The sequence below is a fragment of the Mesoplodon mirus genome (genome assembly GCF_964341445.2).
Source record: "Mesoplodon mirus genome assembly, chromosome: 5".
NCBI classification, from domain to species: domain Eukaryota; kingdom Metazoa; phylum Chordata; class Mammalia; order Artiodactyla; family Ziphiidae; genus Mesoplodon; species Mesoplodon mirus.
The window spans coordinates 58341008-58366143 of NC_138980.1; the positions used below are offsets into that span (position 1 = coordinate 58341008).

Genomic DNA, 25136 nt, shown 5'->3' on the forward strand with positions numbered 1-25136 from the left:
TTCCTGAAGCGGGTTGAGAGAGGTATCACCACAAGAGGGCACTCTGAGCTTTTTTGTCTTCTCTACCTTAATGAAAAATTTGACAATTTTTCTGTGGCTGCATTACAAATCGAACTAAAACTTAATGGTTTTTTTGTTTTTAGTTTAGCTAACTGATTTAGCAAACTTTTAAAATAAATTCACGTACATTTATTTATTTATCAATAATGCTGATTCGATAGTGTGACCCCTATTGCTTGGCATGCAGGGAAGTGGGGTGGGGGTGCGGTGGAGGCAAAAAGAAACACATGCTTTACGGTGTCCTGGTTCAACCACTGCTCAGCTGAGTGCCTGGACAAAGTTCCCAAGAGTAGGACAGTGGTGAAGTTCCCATTCCAGCCTCACAGGATGTTACGAAATGGACAAAATGGAAAGAAAAGCAACTTAAAGGTTAAGAACACAGTTCTCAAGCCCTCTTACCTCTAGTGCATGGCCTTCCACTTGACCTCATGACGTGCTTGAGCCCAAGCCCTGCAGGGGCAACTCTGGGTGGGAAGGAGGCGCATTCAGCTGTTAAACCATGACCTCAAGAACAGTATTTCCAGGAATCCCCATCTTAGCATCTAAGGGATTCCTGGGAAAACTGGACCGTGAGGACAAGGTGAGAGAGTGGCCTTCAGCACCAAGGCTCTGGCATGTCCCTAAGGACCAGCTGGAGTTTTCTTCTGCATCCAGCCCCATCTGCAGAAGCCAAGGCGGCTGCTGTGTCTCGCGGGATGTGGATGATTGCTCCGGGGGGAGAGTAGTGACTGGAACTTCAGTTGCCCCGGAAAGTACCTTCCCTGTAGTCAAAGGCCATGTTGTCAACCAGAAACCATCTGGTAACACCCCACTCCCCGCTTCGACTACCATGGGTCATGTGTATTCCTTAGTCTCCAGCCAGAGGGAGGGTTTTACTCTAAACCAACTGGGCAGATCCGGTTCCCAGTCTCTGTTTGGCAACTTCTTTGTTGGTGACCCTCAGCAAATCACTTAACCTCAGCCTTCCCCAACTGTAAAATGCGATGGTATAGGGGCTTCCCTGGTGGCGCAGTGGTTGAGAGTCCACCTGCCGATGCAGGGGACGCAGGTTCGTGCCCCGGTCCGGGAAGATTCCACATGCCACAGAGCGGCTGGGCCCGTGAGCCATGGCCGCTGAGCCTGTGCATCCGGAGCCTGTGCTCCGCAACGGGAGAGGCCACAACACTGAGAGGCCTGTGTACCGCAAAAAAAAAAAAAAAAAAAAAAGCGATGGTATAGGACCTACTGGATAAGGTGAGATAAATACAACTGTGGTGGCCGGGGGAGGGGGGCGGGGAGGAGAAGAGGAAGGAAATCTACAGGGGAAATCTACAGGATTAATGGAAAATGTCTTGGTCTGTCTTTGCTAAAAGTGACCCAAGATGTAAGGACAAGACCACATGCAGTGGGTAAGAACATGGATCTGAAGGCAGACAGATTAGGTTACAAGCCCAGCTCAACATAATCAGTGTGTGACCTTGGGCCAGTTGCTTAACTGAGCCTCGGTTTTCTTATCTGGAAAATGGGTCAATAACATTTACCTCCCAAGCTTGTTGGGAGGTTAAATAAAATTGTGCTTAGCCCAGTGATTTTCCTCTGCTGTTTCTTGCTTGTCTGAAGCCCTTGAGAGGGGTCAGATATTTGGGAGATGCCTGGACTAACTTAGGCAACACCTCAAAGAGTGAAGAGCCTGACTCAAAGCCCAGGACTTTTGTCTTTAAGGCTGAAAGGGTTTTTAGGAATTGTCCAATTCACAAATGATGAAGGGTTTCAGCTTCGAATCATTAACAGTAGCTCTCCAGAACTTAGTCCTGAGAAGGGTTCTGAAGCTGTACCTGAATGCTTCAAGAAAGGATGCCTTAGGGTTGGGGGAAGGGATAGTTAGGGAGTTTGGGATTGACACGTACACACTTCTGTATTTAAAATTGATAACCAACAAAGACGTACTGTATAACACAGGGAACTCTGCTCAATATTATGTAACAACCTAAATGGGAAAAGAATTTGAAAAAGAATAGATACATGTATGTGTATAACTGAATCACTTTGCTGTACACCTGAAACTATCACAACATTGTAAATCAACTATACTCCAATATAAGATAAAAAGTTTTAAAAAATTACAAAAGAAAAGAAAAAAAGAAAAGATGCCTCGACTGATCAGCAGTGTCTGTCATGGGCTCAGAAAGTGAAAGCAGAGTCAGGGTGCTGGGTAATGGCCACCACTGAATGCTCCAACACCTCACTTTACAGATGGACAAACTGGGGTGCACAGAAGGTTCAGGCCTTGCCCAGAATCATGAAGCAGATAGTGGCACAGGTAGGACTTGAGTCCAGCAACTTCCTCAGCTGACCGTATGGAGAGTGGAAACATTCCCGTCCTTCCTGGTGCCCGCAAGCACCACTACCACTTACCGCTTCCAGGCAACGGCCGCAGAACAACTTCTCCCTTCCCGAGCTACAGTGCTTCATCTCAGACTCCCAACTGACCAGAGATGCAGCACTGCACCTCAGGCTGGGAGACAGGGTGCCACGCTGCTCTGCACCAGGGGCTGATGGCAGGGAGTCCACCCTAGACAGGAGAAGGGGCATTAGAGGGGCCTCAGCTCCACCATCCAGCTATTGCCCCAGAGGCTGCTGTAACTACCACAGATGTGTTTCCTGCCCTCAGCCTGAGCCCTCTGGGACCAAGCCTCAACCTTCCTTTTCTTTTCTTTTTAAACGGTTTTATTGAAATATGATTCACCTATTTAAGTTGCACAATGAAGTGGTTTTTAATACGTTCACAAAGTGGTGCAACCATTGCCACAGTCAGTTTCAGAACGTTTCATCATTCCAAAAGAACCCTCTTACCACTTAGCCCCTCCTACCCACCCCCCATCACCCCTAGCCCCCCGGCAGTTCTGTCTCTACCGAGCTGCTGATCTAGGCATTTCAATAAATGGAGCCATCCAATATAATGTTCTACCTTTTGACCCCATACCCCACATTTATGCTTGGTGCATCCCAGCCAAACGGCACATTCATGGTCCTTTATATTTTATACCATCAAACATTTGTCTTAGCTTCCTACCTGGCCTCCTTGCTTCTACTCCCACCGACTTCCCAACCATCCATCCCAGCCATCCTCCTAGAGTGATTTCTCAAAATGCAAATACGCCCATATCTCTCCTAGGCTTAAAATGCTGAAAGCTCTCCCACTGCCCTCTGGCTAAATTCTGAAACCCTCACAAAAGGCTACAAGGCCCGACCCATCTGGCCCAGATGGCCACTTCCTCTTGGGCCTCTGCCTCCCTTTTTCCATTCCTCCGAGGAGCCCTGTGCCTACCACCTCGGGGCCCCCAGCTACCATGCTGCTCCCTTTTGCGCCCCTGCCCGTCTCCTCCTGGTGGAAGAGGAGACCAAATGGCTACTTCTGGGAAGCCCTCTCTGGCTTTCTCAGACATCAGGACACCCTGGTCCACGTCCTCACACATCCTCTGCCCTCTTTCTCTTTCTAATCCTTTACCATACTTGTGATGGTAGATGCCTAATATGCGTTGTATGAGTGGCTGAATCGTATTCTTCAACCTCATTCTCTCCAGTGTCAGAGCTCTTTGCATCTGGGTCTGACTGGGTTAGATCTCCAGTCCTCTGAGACAGCACCCACATTTGTTAATGGTGAGGATCCCTGGGCCTTGTGGAGGCCTTTGTACATGATGAGGGGTCCCAGGGAATGCCACTTAGTGGATGATTGAATGACCATGTAGATAATTCATTTTCCTCTCAAGACTTGGCTTGGGTGGGAACCTCTGAGTGAGCAGGCTGAGCCTCGCCTCTATTTCTTCTGCCCCGCCAAGATCTCAGGGCACCCCCAGAGGACCCTCCTGCATTGCTGATGCCCACTGTGGTGGCCTTGGTGCCGGATGACATATACTTTCAGGGATGTCTGAAGGGTGAAGGGAACCAGCAGCCTTTTCTCGGGGGTGGGAGAGAGCAGGAAAACACACACACCTCCTTCGAATAATGCAGTCTCATATGCCTCTGGCAGAAGTCTGAAAGCAGGCCCCGATCTGCAGAGTGTTTTCCTCTGGTCTGCCACTTGGGGCAAGTCAGGCCTGATGGCCTGCTGAGTGGGACAGCCCCTTCCTCAGGTATTCCCACCCAAAGAACTGCCTCCCTCTAATATGGAATTCTCATGGAGGAACTCTTTCCAAACTGCGTTTGGCTGGGGAGTGATTCCAACATCAGGATCCAGCTTGGGGGTCCTGAACAGCCCACAGCCTGTCTACTCCACTCTCAGACGGCTCGCACTAGCTCTTGGAGAGGAAACGCTCGCCCTGGCCAACGTGGAGATTTCAGTAAGAAGCCAGGGTGATCATTTGCTGCTTGGAAGCAAGCTGATAAGGCCAGCCCCCTGCATTCCTTTGTGCCGGACTGTTTCCAAAGCTCTTTCACCTGACCACCTTTGGCTTCTGAACGCAGCACAGAGAGCGGGCGATTTTGTGGAGTACATGGCCTGAGCGCTAACTTTGTTTCTTGTTTTCTTTAATACATTTATTTATTTTATTGTTATTTATTTTTGGCTGTGCTGGGTCTTCATTGCTGTGCGCGGGCTTTCTCTAGTTGCGGCGAGCGGGGGCTACTCTTCGTTGCAGTGTGCGGGCTTCTCATTGAGGTGGCTTCTCTTGTTGCGGAGCACGGGCTCTAGGTGTGCAGGCTTCAGTAGCTGTGGCACGAGGGCTCAGTAGTTGTGGAGCACAGCCTTAGCTGCCCCGTGGCATGTGGCATCTTCCTGGACCAGGTCTCGAACCCATGTCCCCTGTGTTGGCAGGCGGATTCTTAACCACTGCGCTACCAGGGAAGCCCCCGAGCACTAACTCTGGAAGACACAGTGACTCAGGCTATTCCCTGTATTTGCTTCCAGTCCTTCTGTTTCCCAGGGGGAGAGAGCCTCAGTTTGGTGCTATCCTGTCTCTGACACTTTTCTGGCTCCTGTTTATCTCCCTCAGGCCCAGGGCCTTACAAGCTGTGTACCAGAGGAAAGAGTAAGAACGCTGTTGCATTTTTTACTGTCTCTACTCTTACCTTTATTATCTCCTAATTATGGACAGTATTTTAGTTTCCCATTTATATTTAGGTATTAAAAATGACTCATCTTAAATTTTAAAATATTTTGATTGTTGGCAGATATGGCCAAAATTAAAAAGGGGGCATCTGAGTGCCTGCCGTTTGAAAAACTGCCCCATCACATTTAATCTGCAGAACAGCCACGCGTTGGTCAGGAGACCCTTATCACCGCCACATGGAGGGCCAGGAAGGGGAGGAGACGGTTCCCGGGTCACAGACGGGCTTGAACCAGGGGAATTGGCGGCTATTTCCAGCACACCCCATTGGGCTCAGAATATTGCCACAAAGATAGCAGCTCTCCTGGGTGTAGAAACAGGAAGTGGATGGGAGGCAGTCCCACGCTCCTGTGGGAAACTCTGACACAGGGACAGAGGTTGAGACCTTTGACCAGGGGAAGGTATTTGCCTCTATATCCTCTATGGCTATAGGCTGTCTAGTTCTGTTCCTTTGTCTCTAGAAAAATCATAGTGATGCTGATGATAATAAGAACGGTCATTTCTTGAGTGTTTTAATTGTGCTAATCCCCGTGCATCCCCAAGGCTCCATGGGAAGGGGGTTTTCCAAGGGCATGGAGCTAGGAGCCCAGCTGGGATTCCTATCAGAACAGCTGCCTCAGGACCGTAATTTTTTTTTTTTTTTTTTTTTTTTCTTTTTGCGGTATGCGGGCCTCTCACTGTTGTGGCCCCTCCCGTTGCGGAGCACAGGCTCCGGACGCGCAGGCCCAGCGGCCATGGCTCACGGGCCCAGCCGCTCCGCGGCATATGGGATCCTCCCAGACCGGGGCACGAACCCGTATCCCCTGCATCGGCAGGCGGACTCCCAACCACTGCGCCACCAGGGAGGCCCAGGACCGTAATTTTTAACCTCCATGCTCCATGTCTCATCCCCTGACCAATTTACCAATCCATCAGGGTTGGGGACAGGAGCTAACCATTTCACCTGTCCGTTCAGCAAACCAAATGCATCTTCTATGTGCCGAGGGGAGACAGGCCTGAATCTGATGTGGTCCTTACCCTGGAGGAGCTTAGTCAGTGGAAGGAAATTGCCCTTGGCAAGTTGAATAGGGGACAGACCCAAGTGGCATAAGAGAGAGCCCAGAAAGGACTGCTGAGGGCTTAGGTTCCTCCTCCCTGGGGGGAACTGGGAGGGCTTCCTGGAGGAGGAGGTTACGCAGCTGGGCTGGGAGGAGGGCAGAGGTGCAGGAAAGGTGTCCTTCTGCTGGCTCTCTGGCCCCAGGAACTCTTCCCTTGAGTCTTGCATACTTGCTGGGAGGCAGACAGAGCTGGCCCTGACCCCTTTTCTTCAGATGATGTCTCACTGAGAAGGGGGTCCATAGCTCTCTTGTTCCCCTTACCCCACAAGAGGCTCCTTCTTGCTCTGGGTCCCCAGTCAGGAGATGGGTCCCACTTGGGAGACCCAAATGGTGTGATCCCTTCTCATAAGCGCTTCTCTCTGTCACCCTGTTTCCCCTTCTGTCAAAGGAGGCAGTTGAACAGGTGGCCTCACAATCTTACCTGGCAGAATCTTACCTGGTGCTGCCTGTCCACAGCCAGGGGTGCTGCTCCCGGATGATGGACTGGCTTTTCCTCCCTGTTCCCCACTGTCTTCAGAAAATGTCGCTTGGCCTGAGGGGGAACCTCTGTCTTCTGTCTGGAAGCTCTCGGGAGGCTGGGAAGGAGAAAATAAACAGTGGCTGTCTGGATTTTCTCGCCAGGCCTGAGCCAGGAGACCTTCCTGGCTCCTTCCCTTATATGGCCAGGCCGCTCTGGGCTGGGAGTCTGCCACTGCGTGTCCCCACCATCCACTGTCACTGAGGGCTGGGGGCCACCGCTGGTCACCTGGGACTCTGGTGCTGCAGAGGCTTGGGCAGGGCTGAAGGTGGAGGGCGGGACCCAGGACATGTCCCTGTGGTTGCCTGCACAAACTGGCCAACTGTCATGGCCTCTGGGCTGCTTGGGGTGAAGCAGGTGGGGAGGATTTCTATTGGGATAAGTGGGGAGGGGGGTAGGAGAAAGGGATCCATCGGGTCTTGACTTAACCCCCAACTCACAAGTGACCCTGGCCAAGCCGTTTCCCTCTCCAGGCCCCTGTTTCTCCCTGTGTCAATTAAGGGTAGGGAAAACACAAATTAATCCTCACAGTCAGCCCCATGAGGTGGGAGCTTTTGTATTCCCATTTTACAGATGGGAAAACAGGCTTCAAGAGGCTCATTGGACCACAGCTATCCAGCTAAAAAGGGAGCAAGGCAGGATTTGAACTTGGGGCTATCTGACTTCAGGGTCTGTGTTCTGAATGGGCTGATTGCTAAGGCTCCTCTTAGTAATAATATTCAATAACTCACATACACCATATGGAAAAGGGATTCTGCTGGAAATGCTCCCCTGGAAGACCAGGGGGCCCCAGTGCCCAAAGACCCAGCCCAAAGGTGACTGTTCTGTTAAGCAATGTGGGCAGATGCTGTAAGTCATTCAGTTCGGTGTCCCCAGCACCCCACATAGGGCCTGGTGCAGACTCAGGGCTCAGGAAAGGGGAGCTGTGGGATCACTGAATGAATGAACCTCAGTAGTCACATCTATACTATGGGCACAATCTCCTAACTCCAGGCACATTCGGATGATTAAGCAAAACAGTGGATGAGAAAGCACAGAGATGCCACCTTTACGATGATGGTGTTGTCTTTCTGTTCACAAATTCCTTTTTCCCTCTAAAGTGCCCACCTGTGTCTCAGCCCCAGGCCGTTGCCTCCTGAGCTGACCAGTTCCCGCTCAGCCCAGCTGTGGGACCGAGTGTTGGGGGGTAGATCTGCTCGGGGCCTGGGCTCTGGGCTCTGGGCTCTGGCAGCAGTGACCGTGGGAGAGGCTGCCAGAGGGGAGGGAGGGAGGGAAGGTGGGGCTGGTTTGCTGGGAACAGCTCAGAAGTGAGCCTTGCATAAGCACGAACATCCTGTGTGCTCTTGAGCTAGCCCTGGAACCTCCCTCAGCCCATCCATCATCATGGCATTCTCTCAGACCCCAGCCCCCTTCCTGGGGCCCAGGGGCAGGGGGAGAGGGCTGAGGAGGGCCTGTCAGCGTGGCCGAGAGACCGCAGCTGGCAGCTCTGCAGGCCTGCTCAGTGTTGGAGCCCGACAGCGCGGAGGGGGGGAGGTGGCGCCTGCCGCCCTCCTAATGCAATTTGTTTGGACCCAGTCTCCAAGTCTCATTTGCTAGTGAATGAGGGCCAGGTGTGTGCGCTGTGCCGGGGCGCACGTTTGCACACACGTGTGGGGTGTGCAGAGGTTAACAGGTGTGCTGTGTTCTATAAGCCAGCCTGGGCTGCGCCTGCTGTCTTTGGCGCGTCAGCTCCTTGTCCGAGTCCTGCCTCCTCTGCTCACTTCTAAATCTTCCTCCTCTTTTTCCATCCTCCGGAGATCTGGTGCCAGAATCCCCCTCTGCCCTTGACTGTCTGTATGACTCTGAGTGGAGCTCCTTCACTTCCCTGGGCCTCAGTTTCTCCACCTGTCTTATGGAGCTGGTCCCTCACCCTGCCCGCTCCACGAACAGCTGGTAAGTGTGGGAAGAATATGATGGACGGTAAAAACAACTGCTCACGGTTTCTAGAGCTTCACCGTATTCCAAGCACTGTGCGTCCGAGCACACGCCTGATGCTCGCAAAGCCCCGAGGGTTGGTTCTGTTATCAGAGGCTGACACAACCCCAGGTCTCCCTGCTTGTAGAATCCGACCCCATTTACTCCTTTCCAGGGAAGATGACCATCATCCTCCACAGCTCCCCCAGGTCCTTTGTTCTCGGTAGCACGCAGGCTTTGTGTTGTGGTTTGTAGGGAGCAGGGCGTGAGGTGGATTCTTGGCTCCTGGTGGGTTTTCCCTTCTTTGGTTCCATTTCTTTTCACCTGTGACCCGGACGCAACAGCCCGGACTTGCCGGCACCCTGTCAATCAGCAGGGTCTTCCTTTAACCCTTCCCGTTCTGAGGCCTGGTTTCTTGGTCATCCTGAGGGCTGGGATGGGGAGTTTATCGCTGGCGGGGTGGGGAGGGTGGGGTGTCGGTGCCCATGAGTGGAGGTGGGGTGGCACTCACAGGTCTGTGTCCAGGGCCCCTGCCGCCTGCCCTCCTCGGGTCTTCAGGAGGCCCCTCTCTGGGGTGTTTGCTCCTTCAGCGTCAGGGTTGCAGGGGTGGCCCCCCACCAGCCAGTGCCCTTGCCTGAAAGGAACAAGGATACCCCTTATCAGAGGACGCTGGGGTGCCCTTTGGCCAGAGCCCTGGCCTTTGTTGGTCCTGACTGGGCTGCCGGGCTCCGAGGGCTTCAGGATGAGCCTGGGCTGTTGCTGCGTCCTTAGAAGCCTCAGGCTGAGGCTGTTGAGATTTTCCAGGCCTCAGAGAGTCTGTCCTTCAGCCCCTAGGCTGCCGTTATCTCTGCTATGCTTACCTGGCTTTCAGAGAGGGTCTTCTGAGGAGCTCTAAACTCCAAGAGCAAGAGGGGTCACCTTCCCTTTCCAGTGCATCAAGATCCCATCAGTAAAAGAATGGGTCTGGAAGGAAATTTCCAAGAGGCCCAGCTGACCGTTGGCCCCCACCTCTAGCCTCACACGTGGAAAAGGAGCCATTTAGGGGTAGGTAGAAATCCAGGGTCCACACAGTGGCCAAGACTGAAGGGACAGCCCTGGGGCCACCTGTGACCACTTCCAGCTGCACAAGGCTTTCAGCCTGCAAAATGCTCCCTTCCATAACTTATGAAACACTCAAAACCACTGCCAGAGATAGGAATGGCTTCCTTGCTTACTGAGGTTCAAAGAGGCTCTGCAACGCACCCAGGTCAACCCCTGCTGAGTGTCAGAGGCCAGCTTGAACCCTGGGCTGCTCACGCTCAACCCAGCTGTCTCCTGAGCTTGGGCAGCAGTCGGCTGGATGACCACAAAACAGAGCTCACGTCGTCACAGACATCACAAAAACCCGTTCCCTCTGCTGGCCTTGCTCATTTCCAAGAAATACGAGGGGCTGGGAATAGGCCACATCTGGGAACCAGATGGCACTACCGTGGGAGATGGCTGAGGTCGGGGCCCCATGCAAGCACACCCACCCACACCTACGTCGGTTTTTTCTGGAGGGGCTTCTTTGCCCACAGCTCCCCTTCCTCAGCTCTCTCACCCTTGTGCAAGTCCTAGAGCTTGTGTTCTCCTTGGGCTCCAGGGCCCTAGGGTTTCCAGCATATGTTTGGGAAGAACTGAGAAGACACTCGCCCTGGAGTCCAGCAGGCATGTGTTTGAATCTCCCCCCTTGCACTTTCTAGCTGTGTGATCTTGAGCTGGTGGCTTCACCTCTCTGAACCTTGGCTTGTTTGTGAAGGTCAAATGAGGTAGATGTCAAGTGCAAGCACAGTTGCTGCACATTGTAAGTCCACAATAAGTGGCTGCAGCTTCCATTATGAGCATGGGGCTGGGCCCACAGCGAGGCACAGGCATGGGAGCACGAGAAGCAGGAAGGATGAGGGCAAAGGTCCGAAGAGGCATCTAGAGAAGATGTGGAAGCTGGGGTGGGAGCTGCCGTGTGGGGCCCCTTTCCATGCCCCCTCCGTTGTGCGGCTCCTCTGGGTCTCCATTCCCAGAGCGCCCTCCCACCCCCTTGACAGCCCAGCTGAGTTCACCAGCCTCACACGCTCCCCACTTCCTCCCGAGGGAAGGTCGCTGCTGGGGACTTTTGAACAAGCCCTGGGAACACAGTCTGAGGCTGACACAAGATGATGCGGGAGGAAGGGAAGAGAGGGAAAGAAAAGGGGCCTAGACCCCGGCAGCGACCTACAGTTCCTACAATTCCAAGCCCAGCCTCGAGTAGCTCGGTATCTGGGAGGGTGGGGGGTAGAGACCAGGATCCCCAAGACTCCCCATCACCCTGACCTTCCAATGTGAACAGACAGGGATAACAGTGACAGTGGTAACAGCTACCAGCTACCCAGCTTACACTGGGACATGCTGTAATCGTAACAATGGCCAATACATGGTAGAGCTAACACGCTGGGTGCCTCCGATGTGCTCCACACTTGCTAAGTGCTATTTTTACACAGGTTTTCTTATTTTATCCTCACAATCGCTTGTGAGTTAGGAACCACTCTTATCCCTGTTTTGTAGATGAGGAAACCGAGGCTCTCAGGAGTTACAGCAGTCCCTCAAGGTCACTTAGTTCGTACATGTCGGGATCAGGATTGGCTCCGGGCAGCCCAGCAAGCATTTTTCAGGCTCCCCTGTAGGACCAGACTATTTATGGCACCCTTTTCACAGAGCGACAGCCGGAGTCAGCATCTCATGACATTCTGTCAAGTGTGTATTATGGAATGCGTCCTTATGGAAAGGGAGCTGTGAATAGTGAGAGCATTTTCAGTGTAAATGGAGGCTGTGTGCGCCCTGGCAATGGGCGTCCTCAGAAGCAAGGGACTTCTCACAGCATTTCTCTTTCCCATAGCATTTCTCCCTTGTATGCTGTCTGTTTGAAGAAAACATCATGATAAAGGAGTTAGTTTTCCCTTCCGTCCTGTCCACTTTGCAAAGAACTGAGACCCCCAGGGTTCCAGTTTGCTGGGTTGGGTGATGCTTTCTGGGTAATGCAAATGTTGGTTTCTTCTGGAAGGTGTTGGATGGAAGAGCAGCAGGTTAGGTACCAGGTCTCCTGTAGGCATGCTGTGTGATTGTAGACAAGTGCCTTCCCCTCTCTGGGCCTCACCATGATGTGGTGGAGAGAAGACTGGACTCCATGGTGTCCAGGGTCCTCCTGGGGTCAGATAAAGGGGGATGGTTTGACTCCATCCCATCCCCCTGCATGAAGTAATGCATAGCTCTCCATGGAGTGAAAGGCACCGGGCATCAAGGGTTAAGGCTGGAGCTCCCCTGCTTCCTCTCACTCCCCTTGTTCCCATCTCACCCTCGCTGCCCAGCCCAAGGCAGCCCCTAGGGAACCGGACCTTGGGATTTTGTGCAGCAGGACATGAAGTCTCAGAGCATTAGTGCCGAAGGCACCCTAGTTGCATTCCCATTGTTCAGATGAGGAAACTGAGACATGGAGAGGATAGGCAGCAAGCTCAAAGTGATGCAGCCAGTCAGAGGCCCAGCTGGGACTGACCCCTTCCACTCACGGAAGGATCCTAATCGGTCAGATCTTAACAAAGGTCCCTGGGAGGAAGGCGGGAGAGAGAAGGGCCTTTGAGTTCCTTTGGCTTGAAGATGGAATAATCATGACTTCCTTTTCTAAATATCTTTTGGCCCTTCCTAGAACCAGATGGCGGATGTTTGGAATTTATGTTGTAAATAGTGTTTAAGAAAAGAGTGTGTGTGGGGGTGCAGATATGTTACTTTTCCAACCACCAAAAACAAGATCTGAGGGAGGGAAGTGGGGGAGGGGAGCTGACTGAGGAGATTTGGGGCGAAGGGAGAAGTGAGGGGGGAGAAAGAGGGGAGGAGAGGGAGAGAAAAAAGGAAGGGGGATTGATGGAGTGAGAGTGAGAGCAGGACAAAGACAAGAGAGATGAGGAGGGAGGGAAGAGACAGCAATGGGCGAAGAGGGAGGAAGACAGAGGGAAGGTGGGTGAGGGAGATGGGGAGGGGGCTCCCCGGGTGTGGGCTCAGACGGGCTCCATCTTGAGTTCAGGAGCAAACCCTTGAGTTTTCTAAAAATAGCTCAGCCTTTCCCCCAGTGGGGCTGGCAGCAGGGACCGAGAGAGGCATGCTTGCCCTTTTATGGTAAGAAAAATCCAGATCCTCCAGGGGAGCTGGGCTGGAGCCTGTAGTTCTGGATGAAGCCCGGCCCTGGGGTCTGGGGTGGGACAGGGCTGGATGGAGGCTGTGACTTGGTGGGGTTTCCTGGCTTAGGTAGACCCATCCTCTGTGCAGAAAGGGCTGAGGTTGCCACACTGGAAAACCCTGGGGTCCTGGGGTGCAAGGGCTCCTAGAGACATCTGGTCCACCCATCTCCCTCTTTGATAGAAGAAACTGAGTCCCAGAGAGGGGCAGAGACTGTGGGCTCCCCATGTAGGGGTTTGAAATGTCAAGGTAAGTCAGTCTCTAGGTTCACATGAGGGTGGCTTACATGCCCATTATTCTGGAGGACAGTGTGATCTGAGTGTCAGGAGACCTAAGGCCCACTCGGAGTGTACATGTGACTTGCTGTGTGACCTTGAGCAATCTGTGGAACTTCTCTGGTCTCAGATCGATCACTGGAGTGATCATAAGAGCATTCCCAGCTTTTTGCTTCTCTGGGAATTTCAAGGCTGGAAAGCAAAGTTGGGGCATAGAGGATGCTGCTCCCAGGCAGAGGGGAATCTGCAGGCTGCTGTTTCTTCCTGTGCCTGAGCTACTTCCTGTTCTGAAGCAAAAGCTAAGATGGACTGAGAAAGAGAGAGGAGGAGACTGAGGCAGATTATGGATGAAATCTCTGACTGTCCAATCTGGTTGGGTCCAGCCTCTGACTGGGCACACTGAGGCCAGAGAGGACCTCATCTCAGGTCATGTTAAGGTCATGTGGTGAGTTGGGGCAGAGCCAGGAAAAGAACCAAGGGCTTCCCCTCCCAGCCTTGAGCTCCTTCCTCTGTAGGAGGCCTCCCATCTGCAGCAGCTGACAACTTTGGGGACCATGTCTGGCCAGGAAAAGCACCTTCCTGGGCAGAGCTGCCAGAACTGAAGATACTCCATCATCCTCTGACTACCTCTTAGAGACAGTTATGTCCTGGCAGGGTACCTGCCTCTTCTCTGTCTCCCTCCTTTGGCTGTAAGGACCATACCACAGTCTCCATCTCTGGCTAGAAGGCAGGGAAGAGGCAACGAAGGATGCACAGGACTGGGTGGCCCCTCTGGCAGTCTGATCTTGGGCAAGTCTCTCCCCATCATTGGCCTCAGATCCTGCATCTATAACACGAGGAGGTGGCTTTGATGAGCTTAAAGGTCCCTTTCAGCTCTAGCAGGACTTGGTTGTTATGAGTTTCAACACCAGGAGTGTTTATTAAACATCTACCAGGATCACCAGGGTGAACGAGATGGATTTAGTAGTACTGTGTAGCTTTACAGTCCATTAAGGCCAGGACCTAGTGCCCAAGGTTCTTGGAAGCTCCAATCCTGATATCCACTGTCTATTCTAGGAAACTTGGCTGACTCTCTAACCCCAGCTTGAACCCAGAGCTAATGTAACTCTAGTCTTGGGTGTCCAGGAATGCCTGCTGGTCTGATCGGTGATCATGCCCACCGCCCACCACCCTGCCCAGGTTTCGTTATCCCCTTGACTTTGCCCTCCCCTCCACCCTCTCCCATGTGGTGTCCACCTGCCCAGGCCCATCTGGGTCCCTTCCCTATCTGCCCAGCACCCCCATCTCTCCACACTGGTCTTCCTGTGATTCTGCCCAATGAGGACACTTGCTTTGGTCTTCCAGCTTCCTGTGACCGCCTCTCCCACCACTGGGGGAAAGGAGGAACAGGAAAGAAAGGGGGACGGAAATAAAGCATGTTGTTCTAAACTGGAATCTTCCCTGTGACCCTCCTGGAATTTCCATGCAGACTCTGTGGGGCATGTGAACAGGGTTCCCCGGGACGCTGGCCCCCTCTGCCTCGTTCCTGCTGGGTGGAATATTCCCCCAGGGACCTGGTCTCACAACCAGGCTCCAGGTGTCTCTGGTCAGGCCTGGTGCTCCCTGGGAAGGGCAGAATGCAGCAGTGGGGTGGAAGGAAGTGGGAAGGAGGGAGGTCCCTAGAGGCCCCTGTGTGAAATCAGGGCAGAACTGATGTCATGCCTAGCTGGGAATCGGACATCCAGGCAGCTGGGGGGCTCAGCCCTGTAAGATTGTCCCAGGGCAGCTAAGCTGTGATGTGAAGTCCCAGGCTGGTGGTGGGAAAGGCCATGAGGCCCATCCTTCTCTAATGCTGAACGTCTCTCTAGAATGTCCCTGCTAAACTTGCATACCTCTGGTGATGGGGAGCTCACTGCTTCCCAATCACCTAGTCTCTCTTTGGACAGGCTATCGAAGTCTCCTTCCGAATATCCCGCTGACCCTTACCTCTCTGGGGCTGCATGCCCTGTCCTTTTGGGCTATAAAGAACAAGTTCCTGATCCCTAGAAAGCTCTTCAAATCTTAAAGATGATGGCTGCAGCCCTCAGTCTTCCTACCCCTCCTAATCTCACCCCAATGTCTCCTGTCCCATTATTTGACATCTCAGAGTCAACAATGCCCAGATTCCCAATTCTCCTGCACTGAGGCTCTTGGCCTGATGGTGTTTTGGGGGAGGGTACAGATCTCCCTCCCAGAGGCAGATGTCAAGGAGCACTTCTTCCATCTTCTGGGCTTTGGTTTCTGGCGATCAAAGCCATTCCGCGACCAGGCTGTCGCCACTTTGCCAGCCTCAAACCTTACAGGGCTTCTCGACCCGCTCTCAGTTCAAACAGCCAAGTGGGCTTGTTTGCTCTTCTCCTGAAAATGTCTTTCCTCCTCCCTACCTTTGTACACAGAACTCTCCACCTGGAATGCCTTTTCCTCTCTTCTTGGTCTATCCAAAGTGTGCCCCTGCTACTCTGACCACCCCTACCCCAGGTTTTCCTTCCTGAGAGTCTGTGCATCCACTGTCATACGTGGGATAACCAGAGCTGTCCTCCTTCCATCCCAAATCATGGAGCATCTCGGCCTGAAGGGCCCAAAGGGACTGATGAACTTACTTCTCTGTTGGCTATATAGAGCCAGGGTTAGAGTCTTAGCCTGTTTCTTTCCCTTTCTCCCCATCTTGTTCAGCTTATCTCGTCAGATGCCTTCAGACTCAGTGGGGTTGTTGGGTCACATGTCTGAGGTCCAGCAGGCTCCAGGCAGACTGACCAGTGGCCTCTGAGCCCAGCAGCCCAGCCAGGGTGGTGTCGTGGCCACTATGGATGGCCTCCCTAAGCGGCAGCCTCCCTTTGAATACTTCACATCATCCCTATTTCTCTGAAGGAGGAGGAGGGTATGGGGCAGAAGCGAGTGGCAGCTGAGCAGTGTCCCTGTTAAGTTTGCAGGGTCCAGTGTGTTTTCCATCTCCCTTGGTGCATGGCTTGGGTCAGAGGAGGACCTTAGAAGAGGTGGCCTATGCTTGTAGCTGGTATGGGCTCTCGGGAATGTGCAAGAGTGAGGCTGCTTCTTCCAGAAATGGACTAGCTGACTACCCCTTCCTCAAATAACTGATGAGCTGTGACAGTCAAGGGCAGCCCAGGACTGAACAGGCCCCCAGGGGTACTCAGCCCACAGTAAGGTGTGCTCACTGGTGAGAACTGTCTGCATTTTTGCCCCTGAGCAGGCGTGGGGATGGGAGTTGGGGGGGCTCTGTTTATATCTTACCGTAACAACGCCTAATCTAGAAGGAGGCATCATGCTTCAAATGGCCCCCTTCCTAAATGCCAAGAGTTTTCCTATTAGACGAGCAGAACCAGAAGTAGCTTTTGCTCACAGATTCAGGGGGGCAGTGCTAGAGTATATGTGCATTGGTTCTGGAGTCAGCCAGACCTGGGTTTGATTTTTTTTTTTTTTTTTTTTTGGCGGTACGTGGGCATCTCACTGTTGTGGCCTCTCCCGTTGCGGAGCACAGGCTCTGGATGCGCAGGCCCAGCGGCCATGGCTCACGGGCCCAGCCGCTCCGCGGCATGTGGGATCTTCCCGGACCGGGGCACGAACCTGTGTCCCCTGCATCGGCAGGCGGACTCTCAACCACTGCACCACCAGGGAAGCTCCAGACCTGGGTTTGAGCCACAGCTGAGCCTCTTACAAGCTGTGTGACTTTGGGCAAATGACTAAAGCTCTCTGAGCCTCTGAGTTCCCAGAGTGATAATGTTATTTACCTCAGACAGTGCTGGGTGGAGGGTTGGCCACTTGGGAAGACTTGATATATGGCGATTATTATTTCTGAAGGAACAAGGGCAGCTTATCCTCCTAGGTGGAAGGTAGAGTTGGGGTCCAGTATGGCACCTCCTCCCCACAAAGAAACTGCCTTTTGTCGTCACATTTTGGCAGTTATTTTTTATTCAGTACTTACTATGTGTCAGTCACTGTTCTAAGGACTTCATGAGTTTTAACTCATTTAATCCAGACAATTCAATAACCTAATGAGGCAGGTACTCTTATCATGCCCAGGGTCACACAGCTGTTATTAGGCAGATCTGGGATTCAAACCCAGGCAGCCTGACTCCCCACTCTGGCACCTTTAACAGCCAGCCTGCTGCATCTTAGCCCCACTCTAGCAGTGCTCTGACCCACCTGGTCCCCTCATCACCTGGGCACTAGGATTCATGCAGCCCTTACTGGAAAGGCCCCTGGCTCCAGAGTCAGCCTCTGTTTTCTCATCCAAACGAAAAGGGGCCTGATGAGTGGGTGATCCATGGGCCACGAGAGTGGGTGACTCATGCTGTGCATTTCTGTTTTGAATTGGAGAAAAGGTTTCTGGTGGTAAAGCACCGTCACCAACAAGCCTCTTTTGCAAGAGGGGAGGGGGCCGGCCTCTGCGGGCTCTCGCCATGTGTGGTGAAGCCCCATGGGGCCAGGGCTGTCTAGACAGGCCTTTAGGAGGTGGCAGACACTGTGGGCTCTTTCCTCCGAATTCCTGCAGACCCATCACAGGCAACCTCTGATTGGCCCGTGGCCACTGCATACTGCTGGGCTGGGGGAGGGTCACGTAGGCTGTGCCCATCCCCACCCCAGGGCCTGCAGGCTACCCTGCAACTTGGTGCATGTAGGGCAAATTTCTAGATATCCATGTGGACAGTAGTGTTGCAGCATTTCTGTTTCTTCCTTATGTTCTTAATTATACAAATTCAATAAGAACAGAATAAAATGTGTAACATATATACTTTAAGAATTCAGTTAATTTCAAGTGTTGTCAAGGAGGAGAATGCTTACGTACTGCTGGTGGAAGTTGTGACATGGTTTGGCCACTTTGGAAAATAATCTGCTTTCCTGTGAAGTTGACAGGTGTGCACGCCAGAACCTAGCAGTCCCTCTCTAGATACGAACCCCGGAGAAACTCTGGCTCATGTGCCCCAGGAGATCTGGACAAAAAGGGTCATAATAACCATAATTGGATAAAATCTTTATCACAATTCTTTGCACAACCGCATGGCCCTGAGCCCCAGGGACTGTTTAGTTGGGAAATCACTATTGAGGCAGGGCCTAGGCATAGCCTGGAGCTGAGGACCTCAGAGGCCACCTCCCCTAACTCTCAAGGCTCACACAGGGAATCAGACACAGCCCCGAGGGTCAGTGGCGGCACCAGGCCTGGAACTGGTATTCCTCGGGGCTATGTGTGTCAGCTCTTCCCTGGAACAAGCCAGCCTGGGAAAGGGCTGACTTTGCCCCAAGAGCTGCTATGTGGATCCTAGGGGCCAGTGACAAGCAAACTCCTTTCTGTCCTGGGGCAGTGGTGGGGCTCAAGGAAGAGCAATAGCCTTGGAACTAGAAGACTCGGGTTCAAGCTCTGGTGTGGTCACCCGTTTAGCCTTGGTCTCCTCTACGAAGTGGGATCCCTCATCATTGTGCTCAGAGGTGCCCTGGTGGGCAGGCTACAAGCATGCATTTTGTAGACTGGGTTCAAATCCCCTCTGCCACTTCCTAGCCGTGTGACCTTGGGTAAGCTCCAGTGGTTTCTTTCCCTATTAATTAGGATGATGTAATGATGCTGATTCCTTCCTCAGGGTAATCCTGGGAGGATTAAATGATAATGCAAGAGATTCAGCCCAGTACCTGGCAGGGGGGAAATCCCCCATACAAATTCATGAGGTACTTCGGAAGGTCCCTAGGAGTTATGGGGTGTGGTGTCCAAGGAGCAAGGCAGGAGGTAGGAGGCCCCTGGGGACAGAGGAGCTGGGGCGGCTGGCACACATACGGTGTCCAGGTTTAACAGTTCACGAGCTGTGTGACCTTATGCAAGCTGCTTAACCTCTCTGTGCCTCAGTTTCCTCATCCGTAAAATGGGGATAATAGTTGTACCTACCTCACAGGGTTGTTCTGAAGATTAAGTAAATTAATTTGTGTAAAGGTCTTAGGCCTGTACTGTCATAATCACAGTGTAATTCTCCTATCCGCACCACCTTACAGAGGCCTGGGCTGTGCAGAGACTTGTTCTGTTCCAGCTCTGCCATCAGCTCTCCAGGTGACCTAGAGCAGTGTTCTCTTTTTGTGGGTTCAGTTACCTCAGCTGTGTTTGTGAGGGTACCAGGCTGCTTGACAGCCCAGCATTCTCAAAACTCCATGTGCTCAGGATTCCCTGGAGAGCTTGTAATGTAGCTTCCTGGGCCCCACTCAGGATTCCCTTTCAGTTGATGAGTGTGCAGTGCTTCAGACACCGCACTTTGAGACACGTTGCCCACAAAATGCCCTATAAATGCAGGAAAGGAGACTTCATCTAGCCCATTAAGCATCTCAAGCTGACCCCTCTTCTGTGCCCCTTAACCTCTGACCTCTGAACTCACCTGTCCTGCCTCTTTCCAGACCCTGTTCCCTCTTAGGCAACTCAGGGTGCTCCCTGGCCGGGTCTCATTCCCACTTCCCTCTAAATACAGCTAAGGTCATCTTGCCTCACAAGAGGAGCCGGGCCTAATTGTAATGAATATCAGCCCCGTTTATCCTGCTCTTCGGTACCTATGTCCCTCACTCCTCATGACAGCCAAGTGAGGTCAGAAACAAGACCATACCTATTCTATAGAGGAGGAAGCTGAGGCTCAGAGATGGCAAGTGACTTGCCCAAGGTCACTGGTTTTGTAAGTAAAAAAGCCAGAATGGGACCCAGGCAATTGGATTGGGTTCCAGAGTCTGCTTTTGGACTCTTATGGCCTCAGGTCTTGCATAACCAAAAGTGGGGAGGTAAGGGTGCTGGGCAGGCTGGTGCTGGAGGACTGTGTCCATTCTGGGCCCCAGATGTGGCCAGAGCATATGCAGAAGAGCCACGTTGCCTGCACGTCTTCCGACTGTGACCCAGGCCTCTGCTCTACCCAGCCCTGCCTCCCATGTTCCCCACTGCAAGTCCCCTGCCTTCCTCTGAGTCCCCTGGCCCCACCACTTCATCCCCCTGACACTCTCTGCTGTCTTTTCTGTCCCCGTCTGTCCAAGGTCTTGAGCCCCTAGTACACTAAATTTAGAGACCAGCCCCAGCCCCAGCAGAGGCTGCCTCGGGGCCAGGCTCATCCTGAGGTCTCAGGGCTGTGAGCTGACCCTTCCCTTGGCCAAGCCTGCAGTCAGACACTATAGCTCCCTTCTATCACCCGAGGCTCAGCCTCCAAAAGCTCCCCCGGCTCTGGGTCTGCTTGGCCCCTAAGCCTGTTGTCAAACAGCAGACTCAGCTCAGGGCCTCCTGGGGAAACTTCCCAACATCAGCTGCCCTCTAGGCTCAGACGGGGCTCAGAAGCCACATCCTGCATGGAGACCATGTTGTCCGATGGCCTCACAGTACAGATGGGTAACTGCAGCCCAGAGAGGGTAGGGCATCTGCCCAAGGCCACAGGGCCAGGTAGTGAGAGGCAGAGCTGAGGCTGGAGCCTGCGCCGCCAGCCCCCAGCCAGCGTGTCCTTTCCACGGCTGCGTCCCAGACCCGGCCTCCCTGCCTCTCTGCCTGTCTGCTGGAACCTGAGCTGACATCGCTTCTCCAACATCTTTGCTTCTTGAAACCATTATTTGAAAACAGTTTTCCTTGCCAGGAGCCCCAGGCTCTTAGAGCTGAGAAATCAAACTTCACAGATAAGGAATAAGCACTGTCTACAGCGAAGCCAGCAAGAGGGTCCCAGACTCGGGTGACGCTCAGGCGGTGGGACAGTGATGCTGTCCCTTCCCGCTGCTCCCACCCCCCATTTAACCACAGCCACAAGGAGTCCTCAAAGCCAACAGGACCACAGATCCTGCACATCGGTCAGGGCAGGATGGGCACTTAGAGATCGTCCGGTTCAGCCCCTGCACAGATGAGGAAACTGAGGCCCAGAGTGGGTTAGCAGGAGAGCAAGGACCAGCCCCTGTACACAGCATCCCCTCAGGGAGGATACCACAAAGGCCCCCCCGTCCGACCTCCGACCCCACCATTGACTCGCGGACCTCTGTTTGCCATTGGTTCTTACCTCTCCTGGGGTCTGGTCCAAGTGTGACTCCTTGTGGCCTGGAGACGTGGGCCAGCCCGTTTCGGGGATGGTTTCTCAACTAACTTGACTGGGCCTCTGGCACCCCTCACTGCCACTGCCACTGCCACAGGGCACTTTTAAACAGTTGGCACTGGGCCCCCCTCCCCTTAGCCCCTTGCCCGCCGCTCCCTGGCTGCCAAGGCCCCTCTGCCTTTTACCTTATATGAGCTGAAGAGGCGAGCCTGGTGTTGGGGCGAGGCGGGTGCTGAGTCCTCTGAGGGCCCCCATTGGCCCAGGCGCCTGCCACGTGACCACCTCGCCTTGACCTGCCCCTGGTGCCGACTGTTGCTTTTACCCCCTAAGGAAGGAGTGGTTGACAATTTTCATATTTCTTCTAAATTTGGAGATTTCAGACAATGCTGGGAGGCTTGGCTCCAGCTGCCAGAGGCCCATGTGGAAGTCATTAAGCTGAAGAAGGGGGGCCGGGGGAGAGCGGGAGGCAGGGAGAGGAGGAGGAGGAAGGGGGTAGGGGCCGGAGTTCTGAGGGTTGCCAGTTGTCAGCCTGGGAACATGAGCAAACTCCCTGGGAGCAAGCTGTGTGTGAGAATTTCCTCCCTCTTCCCTGGCCCCTGTGTCCCAGGACGGGAGTGGGAGTTCTGAGATTTTTTTCTGGGAACCCCTAGTGGGGCAGACGCCAGTCCTGGCTCCTGGGGTCTAGAAGGTGGTGGGAATGGCAGGGGATGGGGGACCATGAGGAAGAAAATCCTCTCTCCAGAAAGCTGGGACCCTTGGATGCCAACCCCATCATTGTGCAAAGAAGGCTGGGGCCCCAGAGGGCTTGCCCCTGTCACACAGGGGGCTGCGACGGGGCAGGAGAGGGAATCCGGGGACTCGCCACTGGGGCTCCCTTTCTGCTGAAGTCCTAGTCCTGAGAAACGCCTGTCTCTTGCCCTTTCTCATTATGCTCTGGCCACGTTGGCCTCCTATGGAGTCCTTAGTGTTTTTCCATGCCTCTGGGCCTTTGCAGTTGCAGTCTTCTCCACCAGATGTGCCCTCTACCCAGAGCTTCCCATAGCTGGCTGCTCCCCCTGCTTCTGGTCTCAGCTCAGAAGTCACCTCTGGGGGCTTCCCTGGTGGCGCAGTGGTTGAGAGTCCGCCTGCTGATGCAGGGGACACGGGTTCGTGCCCCGGTCCGGGAAGATCCCACATGCCGCGGAGCGGCTGGGCCCGTGAGCCATGGCCGCTGAGCTTGCGCGTCCAGAGCCTGTGCTCCGCAACGGGAGAGGCCGCAACAGTGAGAGACCCGCGTACCGCAAAAAAAAAAAAGAAAAGCCACCTCTGGGAGAGGCTTACTTGGCCACCACATTATTCTCTATTGCTGTCCCTGCTTGTTGCCCTCCAGGACTGTGCCTATTTTTTACGTATCTACTGATGTACTTGCTTGTTGTCTAGCTCATCGTGGAGAGCACAACTCCCCCTGGGGAGGCCTGAGTCCCCAGGCCTCCTGCAGTGCCTGTGAGGGATAGCCGGGAAGATGTCTGTGGACGGCGGCTGTGGGCATAGGAGTGGCCGCTGAGGCTGGAGGAGGGCTCCTCCCAGTGGCCTTGTTGCTCAGAGCTTCCCTTCTGTGGCCAGGCTGGCTGGACCCCAGCTACCTTCATTCACATTCTCATTCACAGTGCCCTGGACCCCTGGTCCACATGGGACTGCTGCTCCCTCCCTCCCCTCCCTCAGGGCAGGATTCCCTCCAGCACACGGCCTGGGACCATCCTGCACGGCGCAGCTCCAGGGGTGTGGGGTGCTGCACCCTACACCGTCGCTGACCTTAAGAGGCTCCCACTCTAGTAGGAGGATCTTCACCTCGACTTTGTTCCTTCTGAGGAAAGAATTCTCTTGTCGGGAGGCCTGTGTGTTTGTTCCTGCCTTTGCTGTTTCTTAGCTGTGAGGTCTGGGCACAGTTCTTCAACTGCTGCTCTGAGCCTCACTTTACTCCTCTGTGAAATGGGAAACATAGGGCCTGCCTTTTGGTGTTGCCACAAGAGTCAGGTGGGTTGGCCCCTGCAGTCCTAGGGGATGGGTCAAATATGGAGCCAGACTGTGCTCAGTATTGCCTCTGCTGCTCCCCATGGAGAGTGGGGATGGGAACTGTATTTAACATCTGTGAACCTCACTTTCCTCCTCTGTAAAATGGGGCCAGAAACAGCCCCCACCTCCCAGGATTGCTGTGAAGACGAAGCGAGACCATGCTTACGAAGGGGTTAGCCCCGGGCAGCTCCAGAGTAAGTGCTCAGTAAATGCCAGATATTTATTTTAAGGGTTATGACACCACACCTGACACACAGCAGGCTTGCCATTCATGTCATCCCCTTCGCTCCTGAACCTAGAAGATGGATACCATTCACCAGCGCACCCCTGGGTTGTGAGATCATGGCAGGGAAGGCTTGTAACCCCCGCTCCCTGCTCCTGTTCAGTGTTCTGGTTTGACACTCCAGAGCACCACCAGCAGATCCCAGGGTAAAGATAAAGCCAGCCCAACGGAACCATCAACATTATGGAAAGTCCACTGTGGAGGCTGTGAAACTTGTTATGCTTCTATTACTTGTGCTACCGTAGCATCAGAGATATGACATCAAGACAGAAAAGAAGACAGAAAAGTGACCAGTGTAAGTTATGGAGAGACCCACCATCTCAATACCCAAGAACTCTGTGCCTGGCCGAGCATGAGCTGGCCACCCCTGTGAGCCAACACTCTCCGTTATCATAAAGTCTGTTACCAGAGGCGAGAACAAGGGATAGAAGCGACCTGCAGGCAGATCCTAGGAGAGGAGGTGTCCTGGCAACAGAATACCTCAGAAGACTAACTAAATGGCAGCCATATGTGACTCAGTGTCCATAGATCTGTCTCAAACATTTGTGAAGCCATTTCTATTTCCTCCTATGCCCTCTCCTGGGAGTTACGAGTGCTTTACGTCTATTAACCGTTGTGTGAAGTGGCTTTTCTTTCCACACTGTGGCAAGGCAGCCGTGAAATCCCTCTGCTCCCAGAGGAAACAGGTCAGTGAGACTCTGGCTTTGTAAGTGTGAATAAGGCATCTTAGGAGGTGAGGGGAGCTTCTTGTTAAGGGCTGGGTATGAGAGTGTGTTTGGTGAGTTTGTGTCCTCAGAGGGTGTGTTCAGTCAGGGACAAGGGAATCCCTAGCGGGAGGGTGAGGGTCCTGAAGACCAGGAGACTCAGGGGGCCAGGTGGAGCTGCTCCACCTCTACAGGTGATTGATGAAGAGGTTGAGCTGATACAGTTAGAACCTTCAGGAAGGTGGTGTTTAGAGCTATGCAGGAAGGACTTTTTTGAGTCAGTGGATTAACTCAAGGATGAGATGGGCTGATGGGCTGTCTTGGTAAAGGGATGAGTTCTGTGATGCTAGAGGAATGAAAACAGGCTGATGACAACTTGGCAAGTCCCTTCCAGCCCTGAGGTCCTATGAGCTTTATCTCACACTTCATGTTTTCACCTCCGACCTGTCCCTAACCCCCAGCCCTGACTTCGTGCTAATTCAACCTAAAAGGCACAGCTCAGAGGTGATCATTCAGGAGACATGTTTTGAGAAGTGCTGTTAAAAAATCAAGCTCCAGGGCTTCCCTGGTGGCGCAGTGGTTAAGAATCCACCTGCCAATGCAGGGGACACGGGTTCGAGCCCTGGTCTGGGAAGATCCCACATGCCACGGAGCAACTAAGCCCGTGCACCACAACTACTGAGCCTGCACTCTAGAGCCCGCGAGCCATGACTACTGAGCCCGCGTGCCACAACTATTGAAGCCTGCGTGCCTAGAGCCCGTGCTCCGCAACAAGAGAAGCCACTGCAATGAGAAGCGCGGACACCACAACGAGGAGTAGCCCCCTGTTTGCCGCAACCAGA

The 25136-nt window shown here is 53.4% G+C and overlaps 1 long non-coding RNA gene across 1 annotated transcript; it reads right to left on the reverse strand.

The window, feature by feature from the left end:
- Positions 1 to 2948: 2948 nt before the first annotated feature.
- On the reverse strand, positions 2949 to 21384 carry LOC309804202. Its single transcript, XR_014294096.1, has 4 exons — positions 21223 to 21384; positions 9223 to 9345; positions 6678 to 6816; positions 2949 to 4840 (listed from the first exon to the last, which is right to left on the reverse strand). It is a non-coding gene; the product is annotated as an uncharacterized lncRNA (long non-coding RNA).
- Between the last annotated feature and the right edge of the window lie 3752 nt (positions 21385 to 25136).